Source organism: Triturus cristatus, chromosome 12 (genome assembly GCF_964204655.1).
Source record: "Triturus cristatus chromosome 12, aTriCri1.1, whole genome shotgun sequence".
Taxonomy (NCBI): Eukaryota; Metazoa; Chordata; class Amphibia; order Caudata; family Salamandridae; genus Triturus; species Triturus cristatus.
In genome coordinates this window covers 266,778,027-266,799,981 of record NC_140595.1, presented here as the reverse complement: position 1 = coordinate 266,799,981, position 21,955 = coordinate 266,778,027, and the positions used below count along the sequence as shown (strand labels likewise).

At 45.7% G+C, this 21,955-nt stretch overlaps 1 protein-coding gene across 8 annotated transcripts in view; it reads right to left on the bottom strand.

Annotated features, from left to right (window-relative positions):
• Nucleotides 1–20,708, bottom strand: part of LOC146775830 (uncharacterized) — a 1,003,909-nt gene extending 983,201 nt beyond the window's left edge. For 7 of the 8 annotated variants that reach the window (XM_085637695.1, XM_085637697.1, XM_085637696.1 and 4 more), the window contains exon 1: nucleotides 20,556–20,708. The gene's annotated coding sequence lies outside the window, so the exon portion shown is untranslated. The remainder of the gene's footprint in view (nucleotides 1–20,555) is intronic. The other variant, XM_085637699.1, reaches the window with a different exon arrangement.
• Between the last annotated feature and the right edge of the window lie 1,247 nt (nucleotides 20,709–21,955).

The following is a 21,955-nucleotide window of genomic DNA, read 5'->3' as shown; positions in this document are numbered from 1 at the left end:
TTATGCCACCATCATACAACCACTATTATATGCAATGAAGCAAGCTAAAACTGACAACACAGACATACAGTGGACTGATGACAGTGTAAGTGCATTTCAAACATTGAAGGAAGCAATTGCTTCAGCCCCATTGCTAGCAAATCCGGAATATAAAAAGAGATGTTTTCTTTTTTCCGCTGCCACAGAGGATTCCCTGATAAGTCCTTACTCTTAAGTAACCGATGGGTCACAAACCTGTTGCCTATTTTAGTGGACTATTAGATCCAGTAATGAAAGGTCACTTTCCTTGTGAGCGAGCACTTGCTACAGCAGCTTTTGCTGTAGAACAGAGTAGTACTATCAAGGTACGATGCCCAGTCACACTGTATGTTGAGCACTCTCCATTTGCTGGCCTGCAGAAAAGTAAAAATACACTGACCACTCAAAGAGCGACAGGTTATGAGGTAATACTGTCAAACCCTTCTGTTTGCATTGAGCGAGTGCACTCAGTCAATCCTGCTACTTCTTTTAGTGCATCTACTAGAGCCCACTGATTATGACTGTAGTGTAACATTGGAGGAGGATGATCACCAGGCACATAAAAGGACCCCTTGTCTGATGGCCGACACTTGTTTATTGATGGTTCCTGATGTATAGACCAGGCGACAGGCATGCATGTGCGGCTGTTGTTGAGGCTATTGGTACACCTATTGATTAGATCTTACACACATTGCACCTCTTACCCTTTCCATCCCAAGACTCAGCTCAAGTGGCTGAGTTAAAATTGATAACGGCCATACAGGCTTGTCAGGGTCAGCCAGTAACGATATACACTGATTCAGCATATGGAGCTCCACGGTTCGCTCAGGACTGAAGAGATGGGAATGACAAGGATTTCTCAAATCTGATGGGACACGAGTAGCGCAACAAAATCTCTTAGCTGACCTTATTGCTGCTTTGCAAATACCTTGCCAAGTAGCAGCGGTTAAGTGCCAGGCACATACAAAAGGAACAGAACTGGTGTTTAAGGGAAATGAAGCTGCTGATACAGCAACGAAGGAAGCTAATTTATATGCAATGAAAAAATGCAGTATGCACACTTTAGAGAATATTTCTACAGAGGCATTATTAGACATTCAAAATACAGTACCACAACATGAGAAAGATCTCTGGAATTCAAGGGGGGGGGGGGGGGGAGTGACTGGATTTATAGATCTCCTTTATAGATCAGCAACTTCAAGTAAAGTTATAATGCCCCAGTCCCTACTAATAACAGCCCTTCAACAACTTCATTTACCAACATACAATTCTAAAAGAGTAATGTTGAATGAATTAAATAAAAGCTGGTTTGTCTCTAATCTAGGACCATTAGTTGATGTATCCTAGCTTCATGTCATATGTGTTATCGGTACTCCAATATGAGATCACCAAAAATGGCTTCATCCTCCTCCATTCCAAGACCAATAGGTCCTTCAAAAAATTACACATAGACTTTGTAGATATGATACAAAAATGTAACGAATATAGGTACTTTTAAGTAGTGGTCTGTCCGTTTTCAAGATGGATTGAAGCGGGACCCTGTTCCAGGTGTGATGCTGACCCGGCAGCCAAATTCCTCATGAGAGAGGTCATACCGAGGTGGGGGGTTCAAGCAGCAATGCACAGCGATAATGGCAAACACTTCGCTAATGCAGTATTTCAACAAATTACTAAAATATTAGGAGTAGAACACCAGTTTACCTCAGTTTACCACCCAGAAAGTAATGGAATAGTCAAGACGACGAATGGCTTATTAAAAAGCAAAGTGTCAAAAATGTGTGCGACACTGAAAAAGAATTGGCTTTACTGCCGTCCCCTTGCTCTGCATGCGTTGATAAATGCCCCTTCAAAGGGTCATCATTTGACCCTTCACCAAGTCGTAACAGGTAGGCATTCTAATTGTTCCTTTAAACAAAATCAAATGATTCATTCTGATACGAAGTCTGCATCAAAAAGTGTTTGGCAAGAAATTAATGCATACATGTCTGCCTTAACAAAAGCTGTACAGGTTTATCGTAAACAGGTTCAACTGCAACAGGCCGACAGAACTGCACCACCCCTGCCCTTGTCTACAGCAATAAGCATCGATCTCCTGGGTCTCAGTGCGCAACTTCATAAGGACATGGAAAGACCCCAAGTTTCTAGGCCCCTTCTAAGTAATACAGAACAGTAAAAGTGGAGGGGATGCGGAACTGGGTGCACGTAACGGACCTTATTCCATTTTCCGCGTCACTCCCACAGAGAGGGGAGGGGGCAATGGTCCAAGAATAAATGACACAATGAAGAGACAGTTAAATGATATTTTTCGTATTATGATAATGAGCTCAGTGGTTATGACTATTACTTTGATAATTTGCTATAGTATTATGTGTTATGTAGATGCAAAAGACCCCACCCATACGGAAGAAATATTACGCTTTCGCAGAGCTGTTTTTAATGACAACAGATATATTTCCTTTGCATGATTCTTTACTTGATAATTTGTGGTATGAAAACATGCATAATATTGGTACCAATACACAAAATTATAGTTGTTATGTATGTTCTCTTATTCGCCATGCCATAGAAACACCACCTTTAATGTAAAGAATTGCCTGTTAATAAAACAAACTGTTTATTGCATCTTTTCTTGTGTAGGATAAAAGCACAGTTACAGCCAACTCATATTAGTCCTGTGACTGCCCGAGTTAATACAAATAGATTTGATGCAACCCTTGAAAATTTTACAAATTCTGACAGATAAAACAGAGATAAAGAAAGAGATATCCAGAATGAAGGGAGCACGGCAGAATTATAGTTACATAAATTGGGAGAAAGCGGCATTGGAATGAGGTATTCTATGGAGATCTAATCCATCATCCACCTGTAGTAATTATTCTGCCAAACCATTGCTCCTAGATTGTGCTGCCAGGCCAGTATTAAGTATTGAAGGATTGTGTCCAATGATTCAGATATCTTGGACAGCCATCCTGGAGGACCTGTGTAGAATAACGAGGTGGAGAGTTGCCCTGGAGCTGCGTACTTGTATCCTTGGACTGATTCCACGGGATCCTAAACGTAAAATCAGCAGGAAGTTCTTGGTGTTGGGACTTGTGATTGCTAGGCGGAGAATAGCAATCCACTGGCTGCAACAGAGTGGGCCGCTGGTGGGGAAATGGAAGTCGGACTTGCAGGAATGGGCATTAGCGGAGGAGGGACATATACGCAGCACTAGGAAGGATGCCAAACTCCCGGAAGTATTGCAGGCATGGGGGCTGATGATCCAGGAGATAGGGAGGAGCTCCCCGACTTCGACACAGATAGTGGTGTCTGATACTAGTCAGGTGGGGATTGAATCCCCCAGGCGGGAGGAGAGACGGGAAGATACCCCTGGTTAAGATGTGGGTAGATAGACCTCTAGGTGGGTGGGCCCGGCGGGGGGGGGAAGGGGGGGGGCTGGGGAGGGAGGGTAGGTGGGGGAATGTTTAGTTGAAAGTTTGAACGTTGGTTATTGCTAATGTTTAAGCAGATTGCCGGTTCGGTACGCACCTCGAAGATCGCCATGAATGGATTCACAGTTGCTGGATAGGGACTGGGAGGATCCTTGTGCAGAACTGAGTGTAAATTGGAACTGTTTAACTGTGTGTTGTGAATCTCAAAACCGCAATAAAGAAATTTATAAAAAAAATTAAAATAAAAAAAAGTATTGAAGCATCAGTATTTGCCAATAATAAATGGTTTACTGGAGATAGGTTCACATGTAGGGCCATATCTTTATGGAATGGTACAGAAACTAATAGTCCTTTGAGATTTGATGATGTAAAAGGATCATGTCAGCAAGTATGGGATGAAATCATACAGAGATATACATTTACTAAAAGTCCTCCTAAACTGGCTGCAGAACGAGATTTTCTCTTTGCTTTCAGAGAAACAGAATAGTTAACGTGGGACGGAATGTCGATTTTACCTCAACTATATACAATGGCCGATATGCAGGGTGGTACCGCCAGCCTTATGGATATTTTCTGGCAGTATGGCGCTTAAATATACACTCATCTACCCCCTGACTGGAGTGGAATCTGCTCTTTCGTGACTCTACATACCCCATCTATGGCAATACCAACAAAATAAATAAAAGATTTGCATTTGCTTTCTATGAGTAAAGCATTAACTTTGCTCCATCATCACAGAAGAACAAGCATTAACAATGCAATGGTCTCGGCATTGTTAAAGTTAGAGCTGTTGGCATTGTTCATGACATTATTCTTGTTTGTTTTTGTTTTTAAAACATTAGAAGAAACTGCATTGTTATTTACAATGTCAATAGCTTAATCACTCTCCAATGCGAGACCTATTGCATTTGCACCCACACACAGAGCCACACACAAAGCCACCCACACACAGCCACCCACACATACAGAGCCACTCACATAGAGCAACCCACACACAAATAGAGCCACCCACAGAGCCACCCACACACACACACAGAGCCACCCACACACACACACAGAGCCACCCACACACACACAGAGCCACCCACACACACACAGAGCCACCCACACACACACACAGAGCAACACACACACACAGAGCAACACACACATACATACACAGAGCCACATACACACAGTGAAAGCTCCAAAGGTCCCACACACCCTCAGCATCATGCCCTTTCTGCCAAGGATTTTAAAATGCAATCATCACAACAAGTAGACAATGGGGGCCTGCACAGGCTACTAAACACTGAAGAGAGACCACACGAGCTAAGCAGTGTTTATCTCTTGTCTGGCTTTAAAAGCAGGAGGTTTCAACAGTCTGCTGCAATAGCCTGAGTCCGAATGCTCTAAGGCTGGTTGGGTCGAAACATGTTGGAAGGGCCGGGACTCCACGGGTGCTGCTGCAGCGTGAAAGATTGGCGTTTATGCTCTTGTCAGTACTCACCAGAGCTACTTTGTGTCGGTTGGGGTTACTGGAAGACCGTAGCCCGGCAAGTTGCTTTTTCGCAAAAATATGTGGAAAGAATTTGGCAGGAAAAGAGGACAGCTAAACATTTCCACCGATTAAGCCGAGCTGAATGACAGCAGCGTTTGAAGGCCGATGGGGGATTCTGAAAGCCTTTTTCCCCGTGATTCAGACAGGAAACCGGAGCCTGCGGTGACACACTGCATCGTCAAATCTAGACCCGCCCCTGGTTAGCAGGAACACCTCTACTAGAGCCCAGGCCTGGCTTTGTAGCCAACAGCAGTGTGTGTGCCGGGACTTGTCCTAACATACTGCTGGGCCTTGTCGGACCGCACTACTGGGACTTGGCCATAGTACTTCTAACATGGAAAACAACACATTGGCAAGTGGCGGAATGCTTGCGTCAAATACTAATCCTGGCCTTTCTATATAGGGTTTCATCGCACACCTCTGCCACTTATAAGCGCTGTACATAACGTTACTATTGTCCAAATAATGGCACTCCGTTTATTGACGTAGGTAGTATGAAAGGCCGAATCAGACATTTAGATAACTACAGTCATCAGTGACAGGTATTTACTTATAGAGCCGTCCTTTACACGTCATTTGCATTTTGTCCACCCGAGGATGCTTACTTACCAGACGCAGGCTGGCTTTTAGTCTATTTTGAATTCCCTGCAAACGCTCGGCGCCTCTGCAGTGCCAGTAGGGCTGGGCCAGAGTCAGACGTATGTCAGGCCCCTTCCCGCCACGAAATCTTTGCCCCCCGTCCCACCTCTGTCCTCCGAGGAGCCCGCTTACCAGGCTGGCCTCCATTGTACCCGGCTCTTGGAACCAGCCCCCATTTTGTGGCCTCTTGTGCCGTGGACAGGCCTTGTTATTTTGCTCGCAGATTCCCCACTGTAGAAATGCCCAGAGGAGACATTCTGCGTGCATCAGCCGCAGACGCCTTTGTTTAAGGCAACACTTTCAAAACAATAATATTTGCGTGTGTTATTATAAATACAGATTTCACTACCTCTGTGCACTAATAAAGATATTGCATGGAGACCCCGTTCCTCAGGCTGTCATCTAAAGAGGCAGCATGTGTTTCCTGGTTGGGGGGGGGGGTCGGCGGGTGGGCGCTCTGTCCTGACGACTCTGGCAGTGACACGGTGTGTTTGTAAACGGCGCAGGGTAGCTCGGTGGGTGCTGGCCCGGGATGGGTGGTGTCTCCTTCCTTCCTCATGGCCCCTGCCCACACAGGAGGATTGTTCACCCTTCTCTCGCTCTTGTATTTTCACTGCCCTACCCCCTACAGCGCCAGTTTAAGCATTTTGCCCCCTGGGAAGGCATATTTTATGGTACCTGTTTGGGAAACCTTTATTTTTATCATCTATTTTCTGCTAATTCAAGCCTGCAAGAAACCAAACAATACTGAAGTATATGTCAAAGTATCAGAAACGGGGGTCACACAAAAGCAGCCATGCTTTGCCTTGACTGGGGCCCCAGATCAAATGCAATAAAATGGTTCTGGGTAAAAGAGAGCCCTGGAGAGATAGAAAAATACAGCTGATGTGGAAAGAAAACTCACTTTTCTTGGGGGGATGGGGGGCTTTAAACATGGGGGTCCCGGGCGATTGCCTACTTTGTCTGCGACTTAATACGGCTCTGTCCTCGTACCGCTAAGCTGTTGCTTATTTACGAGCCCTGTGTGCCTCAGTTGGGTGGAGGGAGGAAGGATTCGGCCCCTCAGCCCCCCGGCATGAGGTGGAGGGCTCGGACGGCCCCTGCACTCACAACTGCTGCTTGTGCAGAGAGGGGCGCGTGAACGGGGAAGACGGGGGCAACGAGAGGCCCAGCTCTGAATTTAACATCACAAGCACCTCACAGAGAAAACCAAGAGCGAAATAATATACATGCACCTGTGGAAACTATACACAGACACAACACACACAGGCACAGAACACAACAAAACACACAGTACATTATATAATTCATAAGTTGATTTCGTCTAACGTTAGAAACACTACCCACGTCATGTAAAGGAAACTTACCAATATTTTATCTGCTTTTGAAAAGCTTGCTGTAGGCCTTCTCTTTTCAAATGTATGTTTCGCTTTTTTGGTGTAAACATTCTTTTTGTGGTGGAAACATTTTGGTGTTAAAAGTTGCTTCCCTGTACTCCCTTTTAATTAACGTTTTTGTAATACACATAAGTATACACTCTGATAGTTTTGTGTTGGGAACATCACATGCATCACACCAGGTGTGTTCACATAAGTCAGTTCTCGCGTGCGTTAATATAAAATAGAGTGCTATAAAGTAATTGCGGACAGACTGGTTAATGTAGCGCAGTGGGCTGAGCACCTGCTGAGACTCCCGCAGTCTGCGAGGTTCGTACCGACCCTGCCTTTCATCATTCCGAAGCTATTGTAGTTTATGGTGAGCGCGCTACAGGTGGAAGCTGTGATTGGGGTCTGGGTGGTGGCGGACCCACGAGAATAGTTAAGTCCCTCACCTTACGAGGAGCCGTAGAAGGGACACATAGGATCGGGTCGGAGCGGTCAATGAACGGGAGGGGTGTCCGGCAAGGAGCAGCTCCTTACTGCTCTGACGGGGCCAGTCGGGCAAAAGCTCAGCATCTCTGAAGTACTCTGTGTGCCTTGCTTCCTGGCCCTGCTGCAAAGCCGGGGCCTCAGCTCTGCGAGTTCGGGCCACTTTCAACTCTCTCGTCTCTGTTACTAACAGACAGTGAACCAAAGGAAGAGAGTGTGCAGCGAGTGACACTATCCCACACATCCTCCCGCCCTTTATCTTTCTCCCTTTCCCCTCCAGGGGTTTGCCGGGCCGTGCGGGCACCCTGCGGCTTGTGGCTGGTCCCTGTCCGCCGGCCACCCCTGCCGGTGTGCACACGCCCGGCCGTATATTAGCCGAAGGTGAGCAGGGGTGCGCGCTGTTTATTTGAGGTGATAAAGCGGCCCTCAGCAGTAATCTGCATCGATATGTGCCAGCAGCGGATCTTGGGTCATAGGAATCAGCGGGATAGAGAGGGAAAAAACTCAAGTGCGCCACAACCTATGTGAGGAGAATGGAAGCAGCGGCGCCAGCCCGGCAACAACAAACGGCCCGTGGATGCGACGCTCGCGGAGGTAAGCGGGAGACAGTGCAGCAGCCGAACACGGGAGCCGACAGCAGGGGGAGAGGACGCCATTAACACCACTGCCTTTCTCCGAGGTGAAGCGGAAATGCCTCGGAGAAACGCAGCGGCGTTTTCGGATTCGGGGCGTGTTTTCCTTTCTCTTCTCTTGCCATTGGCTGGAATGTTTACATTCCTGGGGAGAGAAAGAATCGAAAAAACACGCCCCCGAATCGCAAAAAGACGGGGCTTGTTTGGAGCGGCATAGCTCTTCTCCAATGGCTGACCAGCATTTAAGAGGCCAGCCAATGGAGAAGAGGGAAAAAAAGGGGCGGGTTAAAGCCCCACTCCTAAAACATTAAATCTCGCGAGCGAGACTGCGCAAGCGCAGCCTTCGCTAGCCGAGACCTAAAAAGGTTGACTGAGTACTTTGGAACCTTAGTGTGGCAGGATGTGCCCAAAGAGTATAGGCTGTTCAATGATGCCCAAGCATTTTTTGGGAGTCTGTTACCCGTGTTACAAGCAAAAGCAACTGCTTGCTGGGTTCAAATTACCTAGTGCGAGTTAATGAAGACCATTAATGTGACTGCAGATGACTTTAATGCCATTAAAGAGGAACTGCGTTCAATTAGACTTATGGTAATGGAACAAAGATATATATTTGACTTGATGACAGCAATCGAAGGAGGGGTATGTAAAAAGATTAATTCTGTATGCTGCACTTTTATACCAGCAAATGATGATGATGAAGGAAACCTGCCTCAGGCCATATTGGCTTTGCATAATGATAAAGAAAGAAGGGGATGCTCCAGACGAGTGGTTCCCTGATTGGTTGGACTGGGTGCCGTCCTGGATGTCGGGGTTGTTTAAGGCCGTGTTGCCTATAATTATTCTGTTGCTATTGATGTGCCTAGTAATTCAGATTATTCTAGTATGTTGCAAGAGGGTTACAGCTAAAGTAGGAGGTATGTTTCCTATAATAAGAAATAAAGAGATGCAAAATACACAACTGGGAGAAATGTACAGGGGTAGTGAAGAAGCAGTCTAAGAATCAACTAGAGAGCGAAATGAAAGGAATCAAAACCATAATTTAGCTTTAGGCCCTAATCATTCTGTTCATGATTCTGTTGTACCCGTCTCTCACCCAGAAACTGCAAAGCATTATTATCATGTAAAGAAGGAAATTTTGTATGAGGATGTTTAAATGTATGGTTAAAGTGCATGTATAAGCTGCACATTTTATCTGGTAATAATATACAGCCTGCTTTGAATAAAGGTCTAAATGCGTTCTGACTTTCAAGAGTTCTTTCCTCTTAGTGTGTGTTTCTGGGAACCTTCGTGACTTGAATATGTTGCAGGAAATTCAGAGCAGCAGAGGATGTTCCAAACTTAGATTTGTATAGGTAGCGTGACTGCTACAGTCATGAAAGCAGGAAAGCTGCACTAAGAGGAAATATGTGCAGACTGGGTGGGACAGAACGGAAAAGGAGGAAGATTTTTCTATTGTTAATATTGTATCGATGTTATGGCCGTTTGCCAAAAATAGTATTATAAGAATGGACTTGCAGCCTGTGTAATTTGAGACTGACTTGTGCTTCTCTTATGGTGCGGTCACTCGTCCAGCTGTCTTATTCTGTGCATATGCAATAAACTTGCCTGTCCTCCCTTTGTTGCAGATGTGGTAATTAATGATTTTAGATGCTTAAAGGATTTCCCCCTGACATATTTATTTAATTGTCTATCTTATCCTCCATTTCAAGATGGAGGTCTCCCATCCACCGCATAGACTCTGGATTAGGCTTGCACAATATCTCTTGGCCTTCCATAGCCCTTATGCGCTGCATATTCTTGCCTTCCAATTGCTATTAGGGACATATATTGAATATGCCACAGAACAAGGCCACTTCTCTTTCTTGCATTTATTTAATTTTGTATCTAATTCTCCATTTCAAGATTGCGGCCTCCCATCAGCCGCATGGACTGGAGATTAAGCCCACACAGTTTAGGATATTACTCGGCCTGGACTGACCTCTACTAACATATACAGTGTTAAACTAACATTTCCTGCTAAATTCTTACAAAAATTAAATAGGTACCACGGTTACGTGAACCCATGGGTGTTTTCACTTCTCCCAAAGTAAAAATGTAATCTGTCACATATTCTAATATGGCGGCCTCCCGTACCTCTTTTGCCTAGGGGTCCAGCACGTGTTACTGAAAAACTAAAAAGCGACTGCCATACACCCTAAAAGATGGTGCTAAAGCACCACGCCGTTGACATGCCAGCGAACTCATACTTTGTGTCTTAACCCAGGACGAGGTAAGAGAACTTTGTGCTCTATCAAGAACCAAATAACAGACCCGCTTTTGCCTCGATTTCCTGGATGTCCCTAAAGCGATCCTCTTCCCAACAGCATTCCTTTGAGTACCTATCGAAACTAATTTTGATCTATTTCTCCAATGTTTGATCACGTAGCTACAGACTAGGTGGGGAAAAAAACCTTTACCCAACTGTATTTGAATGTATGAAGCTGTACAATGGAACGGGAATACAGCATGTGCACCTCGCTTTCCATATTGCCTGACAGCAGCGACATACGTTATCCAATAAAAGACGGTAATGTGGCGGTCCTAAACCTGTCATGATTGCAGTACGATCTCAGGGACTGCCATTCTAGTGCAGTCTGATAAAACAGTGATGTGATTTGAAAAGACGGAGGGTCGCCTCTGGTCTTTACTTTTTATTTTTGGATGTAACTTACTCCAAGTTTCACTCTGCACGTTCCCTATACAGAACGTCACCCTGGTGTACTACCTTACGCAAATCCTCTAAATATTTACGTGTACCATAATACCAGACACTTAAGTTTATAGAACACCATACTATTGCTTTATTCTGCCTTTGATTCTAGAAACATCTGGTTAAGGTGTTTACGAGCGCTAACTATGGCAGATGCTTTGCCTTTCTATGACATGCCAAAATGTATATGTCATCTTGAATACCAGCATGCTAATTGTACTAACTGCCTAAATGCAATGTTTACTTGCTGCATAGAGTTACTTGTTTTATCTAGACAAAATGTATCAAGATGTTTTAGCCTGTTGGTTCATTTGATTACCACTGGATATAAACATGAACCATATGGAACTTAAACAGTTGATTTTGCACTTCTAATTATGAGCCTTGAGAAAGCCCCAGGCAATACGTGGCAAAACAACAATCAGCTGCTTTTATATTTGTGACCCTGTGGAACACTTCGATATTGATGGATGAATTGAAACATTCACCGTAAACAAAATGAACAACTGAAAGAACAAAGAAAGTAACTCATATCATTTTATCTGAATGGGAGGACGCACTTAACCTTTTTACAAAAGTACATAAACAGGTGCCAGGGATGGTTCACGGAGATCGCCCAGATAGTTGCTACTTCCTGAGTTGCATCCAAATGATAGAACTTGCGTGAAACCTGTAACGTAGGCACGTGGTCCTCACCTAGCAATTACATACGACATAGATAGAGTTAGGAGGATCTGGTTCAACAGCATTTGGAACATCCGTGTTCAAATCAGTTTTGGTTCATGACTGAATGATCAAGTTATGTAATCAGTTTCTGTATTCCCTGGTTCCCGTTTGTGTTTAACAACCTGGAGTAAAGCTGCTTCACTGCATGGGTAGCCACACAATATAGAAGAACGGCGAAAGGGAAGAAGGACGTAAAGGTAATGCCCAGTTACTTACTCGTAATCCTACTCTTTCCCGTCACAGCCCAGGTTTCCCAACCCTCCCACTCCTTTTGGTTCGTCTTCACTTTTTTGGTATTGCAGGATGTGAGGTAGTGCACCCAGCCCTTTTGAACATAGGATTTGTGCTGGGGCCATATTAGGAGGACGGGGAACTATTCTTTGGAGAGAGGATGTGGCCTTACGTCCAGAGCTACTTTGGCACTGGGGAACAAGGTTTAAGTCTCGGCGTTGGCTCACCATCCTGTGATTCTGAGCAAATCACTTAGTCTTCCCGTGCCTACCAAAAAAAAAAAAAAAACGAATGTGTCATTGTGTAACGTAACTGGTGCTCATGTAAAGTGCGCCAATGCCTCTGGGTCGGGTTTGCGCTATATCAATCTGCAATAAATAAATAAATATTCTTTGAAGCATGGTGGCTTGTCTGATGAGAGGAGCAGATGCTCAATATGCAAGGATTGTGACGGAGAAGAGTAGAACTCGGAGTAATGAAGATTAACAGTAAGTAACCGGTCATTATTTTGCAAATATTCTTCAATAAACCCGGTGGTGCTTATTTCTGTAGATGAAACTTGGCTTTAAACAGAAAAAACTAAAATAAAAAGGTAATATTTGCAAGAAATCTATTATCACAGCAAGAGATGCAGTCTCCCTTTGAAACAAAGAGACCATTACTCTAACTTTGGGGCACCTGATTCATCACTGGTGCTCCTGTAAAGCGACCCAATCGAGTACGCAGCACTAACCCGTAGCCCAATCCTGTACCTTGTTGCAGTTGCAGGAATCAGACGAGGAGCAGGAATCAGAGGAGGAGCACGGAGCGCGAGCCGGGAGCTTGCTTGCTCGCTCACCACTGCCTGCCTATTGCCCCCCCACATTGCTCCCCACCGGCATCAGCTGTACGCAACCGAGCAATGCCGCAAACCGAGCACAACCACGGCGGCTTGCGGCTCTGTGCGGCTCCCGCAGCCCGTTGCTCCACACCCTCACCATCAGCATGTAACTGCTGCATGGAACCGCGGCTCCCGCACCGCACCTCAGAGGCCTATGAGAAGATAGCGGCGGCGGCGAGCTGGCAAAAGAGCGGCAGAAAGCACTGGTCGCGTTGTGGTGCTCGGCAAGGAGCCCAGCAGAAATGTAAACAAACAAGAGTCTGGCAAGGAGCTCCCTCCCAGCGAGAAAGAGCGGGAAGGAGTACGTCAGCCGACAGCGACCGGTAGTGGAGGTGGCTGTAGCAGCAGGCTCGGGTGACAAAGGGTGAGGAGCTGGTACCAGGATGGATGAAAGAGGTTTCTGACTTTCTGTTTTTAACTCAGATTCTAACTGCCCCCCCCCCCTGCACTTTCCTGATGATCTCTGGTCGTCTGTAGCAGATCCGGTTCACGTTTCCACAACAGCGAAGCAAGGCGCCGAAAGAGCCGGGACCTAAGCTCAGAGCAAACTCTAGTGCAAGATAGCAGGCCAGGTAGCTGGGCACTCATCCGCTCTCCTAAACCCCCAAACCCCAGCTCTTCTCTTCAGCCCTTAGCTCTCTAGCTCTTCAGACCCTTGGTGCCTCTCTGGTTTCACTCCGCACGCTCGCTCACTCTGGAGTGTGAAAGCCAGCTGCTGAGGACTTGTTGGAGGGCTGAAAATTCATCTATAATCTCTGTGGTTTCAGGCAGCCTCATGAGGTCGGGAAGAACCAGGGAGACCCTTGCGCCTAAACCAAAGGGAAAAAAAGGAAAGAATTCAAACCCCAGTGCAAAAAACCTTGCCGAGCTAAAGCTCATCACAACTGAGCAGGATCCGGATGAGCCAACAGCACAATTGCAAGCTACCAACGCAACATATTCCTACCAACCAAAGATCTACACGAAGTTCAGTTTTTTAAAGGACGCAGGGTCAGCCATTTTTTCTAGCAACAAATCCCCGAAAGGCTTGCAATTGCCACTGCTACCAATATCATCACCACCACAAATGCAAGCACTTGTTTAAAGTTCTCTGCCCTCAGACAAACACGTGGCACCACTGTATCAAGGCCAGCCACCAAATCACAGACACCAATCGCCAACAGGGGCGAAGGTAGCAGGTACCAAACCCCCAGCTGTTTCTGGGGGAGCGCCTGGCACCTCGGGGTGCTCCCCAGCAAAAACAAGCTGCCAGGGCAGCATCCAGAGGAGCCTGATCAAAGGAGACAAGCCCAAAGAAATAGCAAATGCTCCGTCACAATTTGCTGACAGAGTGGAAGACTGGGCCACCAATAAAACCAAGGCAAAGAGCAAAGACAGCACAGACTCAATGAGAGAAGAAGGGGCACAAATCAGCGCCATTAACTCAGGATGCTTCCCTAAAAAATACAGTCGACAGGGCAGCAGCCAGAGGACTCCGCCTGCAGAACACAAACCGCAAAAAACAGCTAACACACCATCACAACCTGACGCCAGAGTTGAAAATTAGCCCACTGAAAAATTCAAAGCCGAGCGGGAACCCGGGGCAGAACTAATCAGAGAAGAAGAGGAACAAATTAGGGAATTACATTTCAGCCCCTCAACCAGCATATCGATCAGAAGTTACAGCACGCCTATCAAGACAACAGATCAAACGAACAAAATATTGTCACCAACTCCACATCCTCATGCCCAAGGAAGCGTGCCTACCCAACATGGAGGATCATGTGCAGGGACACAGAACCCAAGTCAGAAAGAAGAGGTCAGGGCATTTGTGTCCTGCCTAAACACACTAGAATGGGAAGACATGCTCGCAACTGACAACTCAGATCAGAGAGCGCACCCTCACCAACACACTCCACAGGAGTCCCCCCGGGACACCAACTTGGCAGAACATAACAATAATTAAAGCACGAACGAGAAAGAGCTCAGAAAAGAACAAAACACTGGCACTTGGACTTCTCTACTAAACACAATCCAACTAGCTGTCGAAGCATTGCAATACCAATCAGAAAAGATGGAGATACAACTAACTCTTTTGAACACACTGGCAGTTTTTACTGCAGGTATTGACGGGAAACTGGGAAACCTGAACGGCCTGATAACAAGAGCACAAACAAACACCTATCTTAGTTGTAATTGCAACCAGGTTGTTGACAAATTATCCACACTGCCCTCAATGATAACTGGCCTTATAAGCGATATCAAATACTTAACAGCAGAAAACGCAACAAAAGACCTGGGCACCGCCGACAGCACAGAGGGAACAACCAACAGAAAAAAACTTGCCAATGTGCTAAAAGACAACCCTGAGGTGCACACTGATAAGATGGTATGGTCTGGAGACGGAGAACTCCAAAAACTTAACGTCAAACAACGTCGTCAACAAAAAAGGAAAGGGCGCAATCAAAAGTCGCAAACAAACACAATGAAATACTTCTCTATTTTCTCAGGCCCTCAGAATAAACATGAAACCAACTACAGAGACGCAGGGCTAACACATCAGGCACAACTGCCCCCACCCATTTCCGAACAACAGCAAATCGCAAGTAGGACAAGTATGTAACCTGGAGAACCAAAGAGACAAGGATCGCCACTAAGGGACGAAACAGAACAAAAACAAGACCAAAAACTGACAGTGGCAAGAACCAACAGTCAATAAATAGTCAAGATCCAAGGGGAGAAATAAGTCTCACATCCAATGAACCTGCACTTGCAGAGCAGGCACGTGGACAGATGTGCAACTTAGCGGCAATAAGCTTGCTCGAAAGCAAGCAAAAAACCACCAACTCAAGCTTATAATAGGGGCTAGAAGAGAAATGCATGGATCAATAACTAGACCAAATCAAGAATTATCATCTAGAGAGATAGAAACGACTATCACATCAACCACAATCAGCCCTAGGTGGAAGCCACCAGAAAAAAGGGCGCAGGGCAGGGGGCAAGAATTAAAGCAAACTCCTCTAAAGCATATAAAATCAAAACTAAACACAAAGAACCCCATGGTAGAAGGAGCAAGCAACCAATTGTAAACACAGCTTGAAAAGCCAAACAACGAATCAACGGCTATAATACATCTACAATCAATGTCACAACAAATATCAGAAAATAGACAGTAGGAAACAGAGGTCTTGGTCTTCTTTCCTCAATACACCTCAAAGGGACAACAGGACTTGCTAAATCGAGGAAATATCCTCAGATTAACGAACTCCATCCCAAAGCAGGCTGGCATAAGCTCAAAGGATCTACTTTCTGTAGAATTCTTACCCGCTGTTAATCCCCAAAGCGAAGAGGCAACAAAGACAACTTGGTCCTCAAGCAAAATTGCAGACTCAATTTTAGCTGAGCTGGAGCTTTTCAAAAACTGGGGCATTAATATTGCACCCTTACAAAAACCAGGCTACCCTCTTCCATTTCTGAGCATGGCAAGCCCAGTAATAAAAAAACACCAGGCGCACTCAAACAGCGTACTCAGAGGTGCACGGGGAAGATCAACAAAAAGGAGCACCAGCAACCAATGGGATCGACCAGATCTATGGTCGAAGGCAGTCACTCACTTAAACCAAGGCCCAACAAGGGAAGTATTGTCTCGCACAATCACTATATGCTCCAAGGAGGATTGACGTTACCCACAAGATAGAGATTACAGCAGGGCAAAGGAACCAGCCCTAGGCCTATGCTCGTGGAATGTTAATGGTTTAGCCACAAAAATAGGAGATCCGGAGTTTCTGAACTACGTCACCCTCTTTGATATAATAATGCTGCAAGAAACTTGGCTCAAGGACCCACAGCACATCGAGGGTTACACATGCTTCGCCACACCAGCTACCAGGACCAGCAGGTTTGGCCATCACTCGGGAGGATTGGCTACCTATGTTTCCACAACAACAATAGCCTCAGCAACCCTCATGGACTCAATGACAAGTGCAACACTAGCAGCCAAAATTAGCATTGTCCTTGATGGAAAAGAAATGGAGGTCTGTATAATCAATTTGTTGTACATCCAAAAAACAAAGCGAAAGACTCGACCAAAATTACCAACCAACTGGCCGAGTACACTACTGAGATGGAAAATCCACTATTCATCCTGACAGGGGGCCTAATCCATTATCTCATTGGCTCGGCAGAAGGGGAGGAGGTACTGGCTTTAACTAGAATCTACAACATACCTACACAAAGTGTCCCACTAGACAGGATAAAAAATGCCGCAATAGTCGCTTCCTTGACAACTTAGAACATCAAAACCTTTGCGCATTAAACGGAAGATTTCCGACAGACTCTCCTCCAGTATATTCCTTTTATTCCACGACAACAAGTTCCATGCTGGATTACACCTTCGCAAGCCTCGCGCAGTTCCCATTTATTCTTGGGTTCAGAATGGGGGATATGTGCGACAGCGTTCATCGCCCCCAGGAATTTTATATAACAGCAACCGTGCCGAGCCTAATCAGGCCAGATACATCTATGGGGCCGATTCATACCTTGAATCAAAAAAGGATCAAATGCACGACAGACAATTCTAACCTCCGGCCGAAGTTGCAATACAATTTTTCAATATGCGAGCCTCGACCACAGAGGGCCATATTACTTACTGGGGTAATTTTATCGCCATACTGCTAAAAAAGCTTGCAGTTACTCCCCCCTCAAAAGACAACCTTCGGAAAGAGGGCAGTAACAACAACTTAAAGAAAGAGCAGAGTACAGCTAAAAAAACTCAAAAGATCAATACATTTGAGTTGAGAAGATCCCCAGGGAACACTAGCGCATGAGTATCCCTGAAACATCAAAGGGCAGCGCTTAAAAGATTAAAATGGAATATCAAGAGAGATGGCGAATACGAAGTCTGGGCAAAACTCTTATACGACATAAATAGCAACAACAGAGCCCGCTTCTGGAAAAGTTAACGGGATCATGCATCCACAAAACAAAGGTATAGGGTCTCACATTTCCGAAGCGATTTGGATAAAATATCTCTCCAGTCATTTCAACGACCATACAGAAAACGCAGGAGTCCAAATGGTCACCAGCTGGATTCCAGAGAGACAACCGGAAACAAGCGCTTCAGAGAAATGGGAGCAGGTCTATCTAGACACAAAAATCAATCCTATGGGGGCATCGAGATGCCAGCTGTCAGACTTAATTAAAAAACAGATCGCCAAAGGCAGGAAAGAAAGTGCCCCGGGACCGAATGGCCTTCCACCTCCCCTCTATAAAGCAAAGAGCAAAGAGTGGACGGACATCCTGCAACCTTTATTCCTGGAAATCAGGCTGATAAACAGAATACCAGAATCCTGGAGGGGCTCGACAATAGTCCCAATCTACAAAAAAGGAGACAAGGCTGACCCAAACAAATACAGCCTAGTAGCCCTAATTGACAACAAAGCTAAATATTTTGCAGGCATCATACTAGAGGAGCTTACACTTTGGGCTGAGTCAAACCAGGTAACACCACTGAACCAGACCGGCTTCCGTAAATCGACTGGAACATCAACAAATATCCTCGCAATCTCACTAATAACTGACGCAGCAAAATCTTCTAAGATTCCTCTACGTTTGTGTTACATTGACTTCAGCGCTGCTTTCGACAATGTAGACAGAGGCAGACTGTGGGGGAAACTGGCGCGATCGGGCATACAACAGACTATTCTAATTATGCTGATGCTCTTACACACGGATACATGGGTGCAGGTGAAACTAGGTGGTGGTACCCACCTGTCCTCAAAAGTGCCCACTACAAAAGGATTGAAACAGGGAGGTGTGCTTGCGCCAACCTTGTTCAATCTTTTCATGGCGGACCTCCCAAAAGTGCTTGATGCCTGCAACTCCCACTCACCAAGGGTAGGTGGGAAAACTTTAAACAATCTTATGTATGCAGATGACGTAGTGCTGCTCAGCCACACTTACATCGGCCTTCAACGACCATTGACTGAAATGCAGAAATACGCCACAGAAAACAACCTAAGAGTAAATCTTAGCAAGACACGGACAATGGCAATAAATAACAAAAAGAACCCACAGAAGATCTGGTTCCTCGGCGGCACAAAAATTGACTCAGCTTGTGAGTACAAATATTTGGGAGTAACATTCGACAAAGAAGGGTCCTTTGTGCGTCAGAAATAGGAAATAAGAAGGAGAGGCTTATTGATCGCCATGACGATGAAAAACCATGCAAATCAACTGACGGGCCTAACTTTGACCCTGTTACTGAAGGTACTTCAGGCCAAACTACTCCCCTCGATCACCTATGGTAGTGAGGCAATGCGGGGAAGAGACGCTTACGGGGAAGAGACGCTTACGGGGAAGAGACGCTAAAGACCTGGATAGCATGCAGGTTAAAGCCTATAGAACCATGTTCTCCCTCCCGCTTTACACATCACCGGCTCAAATAAGGCTAGAGTTTGGCCTGCAAAAATAAGCTTTAGCCAGGTACGGGGCATACATCATCTGTTGGCACAAGATAAGAAGCGCCACTACAAACATGCTAAACTATCTGCTGTGGCGCGACATAGAACACAGGGATTTCTCTGAGGCGAGAAACCATCTTCGGCTAGCCTTGGAAGCCACTAAACTCTCTAATCTTTGGGATGCACAATTTGGTCACCCCAACTTCAAAAAATTAGTCTGGAAAAATGTAAAATCACTCTCCTTACTGGAGGATAAGGCGATTTTCTCAAAAAGATCTCCCGCATGGATGACACTCAACTCCTACAAATCACTAGCTTCACAAACATACTTTAATCAGGGCTATCCCAAAGCCATAAAAATGAATTTCTTAAAGCACAGACTGGGGATTCTTCCATGCACTGGGCACCTATCACCATGGCTGAGGATAAATGGACAAGATACTTGCAGGCTGTGTAACTTCAACAATGGCGACATCCTTCCCGTAATCTGCCTACGTGAAGAGCTGCACCAAGCTCGGCAACAGTTCCTTAAAGAACAATTCAAGCAGAAAGGCATCTGCACCAGAAGGCAAGCAGTGCTGGTCTGCTTAAACCCGTCAAACACCAAACTAAGTTGCAGATTTGTAAAATTTCTGATGGTGGTCGAACGGAGAATGCCAAAAACAGGGAAAAACGCTCTAAAAAATCCGATGACCCAAGCTGACCAGCAGATGGGCAAAAGGACTTAGCGTAACCTTATCAAGGATGTCCACCAGCATCAGGGGGACAAACTGTGCAACAAGCAGAGTCCATGTGGAAAACACAACTAATGGTCAAGCTGGTCGAGAGCAAGCGAAAATTGAGATACGTACCTTCTAGCATCCAGTGCATAAATGCTTGTCTCTAATCAGCACCATTGAACTATCATTTTAAACTGTAATGAATTTTTCACTCTTCGACTTTTTTTGGTTTTAAACAGGGATGTTTTAAGAATTTTGGAATATTTTATTGCAATGGTTTTAATTAACTATGCAAAATAAAAGTAAAACTTATAAACAATCGAGTATGCGCCATATAAATACTGAAAACAATGCGCTGTTTGGCTACCACTGTGAACCTGCTGTCGAAAATACTAGCAGCTCGTGTTTAATTCAATATATTTACGTATGATTCAATATATTTACGTATGCTATGTCTTGGAGCAACTTGGGAGTATAGGTTCAAGACGGCTTTACTAAACAAAAGCGACATGACTGGGTGACAAAGCATCTTTTTAAGGCTAATCATACTCTTTGTGTCATCAGTCTGTGTCCTCGTACTTAAGACATCCATGGAGTTAATAACACCAACCTTCACTTACTTATACATATGCCTTTTGTTGATGTAAGATAAGGAGAAAATAAAAATAAAACTGAGGCTGACCTGTTTCGCACTGAAATTTGCAGCTTGGTTGAAGCTTCTAGGGGCCTTCTCAACACCTTAATATGCGTTAAATTCCGAAGCTTTGCAGCATCTTCGTGCACAACAGAATCTCAACGCATGCGTACTACCTACATGAGATAATGTGCTCGTGGGTTCTTCTACACAGCGCATGAGCAGAAAGACGACACTGTTCTTATTGGCAATGTGTATTCAAGTTTTGCACATACAGTTAAAACCCGCACGCAAGCGCAGTAAAAGCATTATTGTGATCCGTGCTCACTGCTCACAGCTCACAAAACCTCGGCCCTGTCTGTATCGGTTTCAGCAGGCAGAAGCAGTAGCGCTCCGAGCTGATCTGCTGCTAGAAATGCACCTAGTATTCTGCTTACACTAGGGACACTCAGAAGGAATTTTAATAAATGTAGTAACTGGTTTATCTATCCTGTCGTGACCTCTGACTATTTGCACTGAGTCTCGAAATATTAATATAAATGTGAAGCATAAGAGAAAAATAAACGGAAGATCTCGAATGCCAAATGAAACGTAAAGATTAGTTTAAAGAAATGGGACGAAATGATCACGAGGGAATGGAAAGGGGGGGCTCTTGGCCCCCCCGCCTGCATGGCAGTGCGGCGACCTCCCCCGGACTACTCGGTGGTGGGGCGCGTCACTGGGGGCGCGCCCTACCACCGATTGGCTGCCTGCGTGACCCGGATGTCGTTAATCGACATCCGTGTCGGAAGGGAGGGGGGGGGGCGGGCCACTGGGGGGGGGATAAAGCGGTGGGGAGCGCCCAGGTGACCCCTTGTTCCCTGGACGCTCCCCCACATAGGACGTGCCCCGGCGCTCGGGGCGGAAAACTTTTCTCTTTTTATCTTTCAGGTTGGCCGGATCACGACTCGTCGGCGCTGGGCTGCCGCATATCGAAGGAAGCTGCTTCGTGCCTTCGCTGCGGAGTCGTGTGATTAGGACAGAATCGCGGTGCGGGAGCCTTCCGAGGATCGTTCCGGCTCGGAGGGAATTGGCGAGGTCCGGTCCGGTGCGTCGTGCTGGGTCGAGTGCTGCGGTGCACGACAGAGGTACTGCGAGGGAGCGGGTGGGGTGCGGATTTGCCGCCCATTCTCGACTGGTGCCGCTTTAAGTTGCTGGCGTCACTCCGGGGTCCTTTTTCCTCGTTTTTCCGCCGGGGAAGTGAACGGACATTAGGCAGGGTTTGCTGGATTAGGGGAGTAAGGCGTCCAGTATAGGATCCTGTGTTTAATATTAAGGTAACAGGTTCAAATCCCTAACGTGTTAGCTGAGCATTCAATGCTACCGACGTTGTCGATACAATCACTGCTGTTGGGGTAATTTAAATCGGTTTTACAGAGCAAAGTAGAAAGTACTGTTGGTGCACCTTA